This window comes from Varroa jacobsoni, unplaced genomic scaffold, assembly GCF_002532875.2.
Source record: "Varroa jacobsoni isolate VJ856 unplaced genomic scaffold, vjacob_1.0 contig00763, whole genome shotgun sequence".
NCBI lineage: Eukaryota > Metazoa > Arthropoda > Arachnida > Mesostigmata > Varroidae > Varroa > Varroa jacobsoni.
This window is the reverse complement of record NW_019214522.1, coordinates 116,248-122,344: the sequence shown is the minus strand read 5'-3', so window position 1 is coordinate 122,344 and position 6,097 is coordinate 116,248.

The following is a 6,097-nucleotide window of genomic DNA, read 5'->3' as shown; positions in this document are numbered from 1 at the left end:
ATATAGATAGTTAACGAAGTTTTTGATTCCAGTTTACTTTTGAAATGCCTGAAATATCATTAGAGACTTAGGTGACTCCTGTGAAAATCGACCCGTCAATGAGAACAGGTATGTTATTTATAGTCTGCTTCCTGCTGATCTTGATCTGATAATTGAAGACTATTGTGGCATCAGAGGAGGGCACTGAAGGCGAAAGAAAACGCAAGCTGGAATATAATGGAAATTGAAACGAAAAACTACTTTAAACACGCGATACATTTAAGACAGATATACGCTATGAGAGTTTATAGCACCCAGTAAATAGTTCTTCGCGTTCAACATAGATGCTATAGAAACTGTTGTTGCATTTAAAAGTATAGTTGAACAATAATGGCTCTAATTAAGAAATCTATCAGTAGTTTGGCGAATAAATGTAATTTGGTAATCTGCTGCGAGATATCATATAGTTAGACATGTTGAGGATAATAAGGAATAGTTATAAGATAAAATTAACCTCACGTAGGATAGGTGGTGTTATTGAAGTAACGGAGCAAAAAATGTGTCAACGAAAATTTTATGTAAATAATATAATAATATGAATAAATTAGTAGTATGAGTTAGCATCAGGGTCGAGTATCAAAACAGGGTAGAAAGCAACTCAAACGATTTTAGCTATGTAAACGAGTAAGTTCTACGCGATATTTCTACAAAGTTTCGTAAAAAGTGTGTGTGTGTGTTTAAAGTGTGTAAAAACGCACTAGTTAGAAAAACCATAGTCAGATATGGAAGAATATTATCAGTGAGGCATTACTTCAGGCGGCTGGCTCCCAGCACCAAAACGAAATATGTTTGCGTTTAGGCCAACATGTGCCCTTAGATGAAGCAGATAACCATCGCGGGGACAAAAGACGGGCTGCGTAATTTAGGAGAGTAAATACATTTTACCAGTTATGATATTTTTGGAACAAGTGAAGAATATCAACAGCGATATTGAATAAGCATATTGAATAGGTGATATTGAATAGGTTTTAAATATTAAAAAGATTTTCCGAACGAGCTTAAAGGGACGTATGAGAGCCCAACTGCGAAGACTGATCAGCACATTTGGACTCACAATGCTTACGTCGAGATAGCAGTTAGAGCAGTGAACTGATAGGTGAGGCTTCAAACGTAGCACTTATGAAAGAAAGCGACAGAGTTCGTTCTTATCAGGCAGCGTTTCGTATTTAGCTGACCCCGTCTAAAAGAGGATATATAAAATACAACGGTTTGTTGATGTCTTCCGCGATTTTTATGGCCTGTAGTCGTGGAGACACCATCCAAAAACTTTTTTGCACAAATTTGTATGAAACGATTGCGATGCATACGGCGACATGTTCTTCGAGAAGGCACATACGAAAAAAAATATCAGGATAAAGCTGTTGCTATAACGTGACGAAAGAGCTCAACGCTATAATATGAACTCGATTGTTTCTTACGTTTCACTTTGACGAAGGCAAAAACAGTTGGCCCCTTCCGTGGACTTCTCTGCTGGATGTGCATAAGGGTAGAGCTAATTGCAGGACTGCATTTATTTCGCACGTTTCTGTGAATAGGTGAATGCATTCTAAGGGGTCGAGGGTGCATTACAGCGTTCTTAAGAGGGCACAAGCTAGTGAAGACTTTCGATTACCGGTGGAAGCGAACGAACAAAGATTTCCATTTCAACACAGCAGGAGCGATCGGCGAGTCTTTTCATAACATTTATTACTACATTCCCACTACTGAAGTTCAGTTAGTAAGTTAAGAATATGCTCATTATGTTCTATTTTGTTCAGCTAATAAGAATTATATCGAGCCACGGTCACCAAATGCATTTGAAATCGTTACTGCTGTTTGTTCAGTGACTCTGTATGCCGGGCACGGCAATATTTAATAGATTAATAGCTAACAAACAGTATTCAAGGTAAGAATTCATATTAAAAACAAACGAAGAGCCATTAGATTACCATAGAGCGGTGGCTACAAGCCTACAGAAGGTGCAAGTTACTAGAATCAACGCAACAATCGTTCTTTAACTCAGAAGGTTGATGTGACGCTCCCCACTGAATCGAGCAGCTATACTTACTGTTTTCTTCTGAAGTATCACTGTATTTCCTCGCAGGCTTCCGGTCTTCATCTTTGTTTTCTTGCGTCCATACTTCAAAAAATCGTTAGTCTGACTTGTTCTAGTCGAGCCATCTCCCAGTTGCCCTAGAAACGTCTTTTTCTGGTTTGAAGAAATAAATGCAGTGTCTGATTTCATCCCGCTATTGAATTTCATTATAGCAAACCTGTCTGATTTCGAACTCTATAGTGTATATTCCTACCATTTTATCCACTGTTTTCAAATACTTCAAAGCACTGAACCAGTTTTGGCCATCTGTATTAGAACTCGAAGACGGCACATTCATGATGGTTATGTGTATGATTTATATCTTAACGCGATTAGCCGCATCGTTTGCCCCGGCTGTCGCGTTAAATAACCCTTTAGATGTCGTACCGCAATATGTTCGCTACGAAATTGGCCGATGTAGTAACGGTCGTTCCAGAGTGTGGCGAAACGGGCGTGTTCAAAAGAATGTTGCTAACCTTGACGAAACGAGGAGCTTGCACTAAAAAAACAAAAGCGCATTTTCACTATGCTCGACAACGTTACCGTTCGTTTACGACTCGCCCTTAATAATGAACAAATGTTGGCCACGTATATGGAAATATGAGTGTTTCTATAGAAAATAAAAGTTGGCCGTCTCCGACTATATGGACTTTATAGAGGTCAACAAAATTGGCAACAACTTTATAGGACGTTAACGTTCCTAGCAGTGCACAGTTGACATGCATAATATTTTTATAATAGCAGCGATCCTCTATTCGAATCTTATGAGACTTTATGTGGATATCGCATTTGAAAAGCGCCAATTTCTAAATTGGCTTAGTTTCAAGGTCACTGCTTTCGACCGCTGGCAAAAGGTCATATTCGACGAAAAAAGGCCAAATTTGGAAAATATACATCTTTTGACATCTTATATTAGACCTGCATTGCTGAAATGACTACGTTGAACGCGAAGATGGCCCTTGACAGACAACCTTGTAACAAAGACGTCATGTGTATCCATGATTACCGCAGCCATTTTCTCGTTATTTGATGTTTTCATTTGAAAGTAACAGTTATGTAGAAGAAGAATTGTCGCAGGATCACACCAACAGAAATTAGGATACTGCGATGTTATTACAAAGAATTCAAAATATTTAATATTGTAGACCGCTTTCATTGATTGGTGTATTGATTCAAAATACAAACACATTGTAATCAAGGACGTAAATTATATCCATAAAGAAGCGGGCATTGGCGATAAGGACAGCTATATATATATATATATATATATATAGATATATAGATATTTTTTTTTTTTGCTGTTCAACTCTTAAGGAAGCAATAGTCATTTTGACTGATTGCTGTCGTGTGTTGATTTGTGAACTTTTATGTAATGTTAGAAACGTTATTTATTCAACGAAAAACTTAATTTTATTGAGTCGTTCTGCTTAAATTTCAGAATCTGAGTTGGGATATTCAAGACAAGTCTGTTGGATGAGAAAAGAAACGTGGTGACGCCTACTTCTTGCCGATGTCGAAAAATTACTAGGACAATCCAAATAATTTATTCTCCATATGAGGAGAACTCTTTAGCCGGGGGATACAGGCTCATCCGACAGCCGTTCTCTCGCTTTAAGCGTGGCTTAACTTTCGTTAGTTCAAAATTTTGAAACGCAGCGTGACCCTCTGGGTCGGAAGCGTCCTTTTTAAACTATACATGCTGTTTAAGAGAGAGATCCTAAGCGGTAGAATTCTCATTGTACACATGATGTCTAACTTGGCTTGTTTTGTAAGAGCAATTAAGAGAACTCATAGTACTGTTTTTATGCTTTGCTACATATTCGTCTTTAGAATGTCACATTAGGCCAAAGATTTGTGATAGAAAAAGCTATCACTGATGAACGCTAAGCTGTAGTTTAAAAAAAAAGGGCAGTAGCATCTCTCATTTGTTCTAGAAAACATCAAAAAGCGTCAAGGTCAACAGAATTAAATAGAGAGCGAGGATTCAGCTGAGGAGATAGATATATCATAGATGGCAGCACCCTATCTAATCAAAATTTTGCGCCGACCACTTCGTCAGTCATTGAAATTACAATTTTTAAGACCTGAACGTGTCATGAGGTTTACTGGTGTTTCGCTATTTGACCGTTCTAGAGGATACACTTTCATCGAAAGCGTTGCTTTGTTCTGCTGCGCCTCGTCTTGTGTCTGTCCGCCAAACGCGTTGGAACTTTCTATGTGTAAAGCCTGTAGATCGCCAGTTACAATTCGTCAAAGCTAGGTGAGCTTAAGCCAAATGATGATTTACAAAGGACGTTTCTGATTGTCAAACTTCCAATCGGCAACAGTGATCTTGTGTTTTAACTGACGATTCGCGATCACAGAATATGTTGGCTTGACCGCACACTCTAGAGGAATCCGACCGGACCCTGAACTGTTCCGAGAGCAGCTTACAGTTGCTATTAATCGCAGCAGTTCGACAAAAGATGCAAGGTCGGAGGTCTACTTATAGATGGGCTCGCGTAGCTAGCATTTGACGGTTAATTTGTATAACAACGAGCACCTATCTCCCAACTATATATACAAAATAGCGAAACGGCACACGCGCATAGGTCATACGAAATTATGGACTATACAAATAATGACGGATAATTGTGCTTATACGTAAAACTACAGTTCTATCTTATCTCAATCGGATTAACAGTCTTTACAATACATGTCCTTGTTGAAAATACTCTATTCTAGTGCGGAATTTGGTGCTCCTTTCGACCAAGTGTGCCATAATCACTTTCACGACAACTAAGGAATAAACCTCTTTAAATACTACCGCATTAAACCTAAAACTGCTGCAACAAACAAAAAGTTGAAGCCACTAGACGTATGGAGAAATATCAAAGGAAAGACTCGTGTAATACAATGAAAGCCTACTTTAGGTTGGTTGGTCCAGATAACTTATCTGTTCTATATATAGGTTCTACGAAGTTTTAATGTTTTTAAGATTACGCTAACACCTCGCTTTTCAAGGAAGAAGATTTGGATTCATCTTGCTCGGTAGTTAGCTCACTCGATTCTAAACCAAATAAGCTCTCACACCTGTCTTTCAAACTGACGGTTGTTGAAACGGACGTGCACACATGCACAAGTACAAAAACTCCGATCGATATATCCAGCGCAAGAACAGCTGTGAGATTTTTTTTTAGGATAGCCATAAGAAGGACATACACTTTCGCTATTGGATGTGAATAGGACTACGTTTCTTTGAGGAGAAAATTATTGAGCTCCTCTAAATGATCCTTTAATTAAAGGATTGCCAGAATGGAGGGTTAGTAAAAATGCTATGTGCATGGGAATATATTTTATATATACGGGAGTATAAGTTACCAGTAAGTAGATCCATTATTATAGTGAAATGCTTGGAAGAAGGTACGCATCAGTGCAGGGGAACTGCTGTTACCAAATATGATAGCGGAAAGTTTTAGATTTGAATTTGGTCCCTTTAATGTTCTCTCTGCTACGAACACGCCATTCTATGATTTATTGAGTGTCATGTTAGTAAATGTATAAATCCATGACTTGCACACGTTCGCTGTACAGTGTCCGTAAAACAGTGTCTGTCTGATCGGATATTGTTATTATGCGTCGGGAGGATAGAGATAGTCAAATCTATCAGAAAATTATCTACTATAACGAAACCTTGATGACATTTGAATGTAGAGGTTCTATTCGCATTGTTTTAGTTCATGCTAGCTAATAGTCGTGTGAAATCGAACGAGGTTACTTATTATGACGCCATTCCCGCGCTACATTATCTATCCCATGGTGTTAATGAAAAATCATAGTTTCACTGATATAATATGAAAAGAAAGCTTATCTAAGACCTTATTTGCGTTTACACATTACATCTAACAGGATATCAATAAACGTCACTCAAACGGCGAAAAAAAAATTTCAACTGACAACAAAGTAACAAAAGTACCTCTGTCCTATATTCGACAACATTTACGA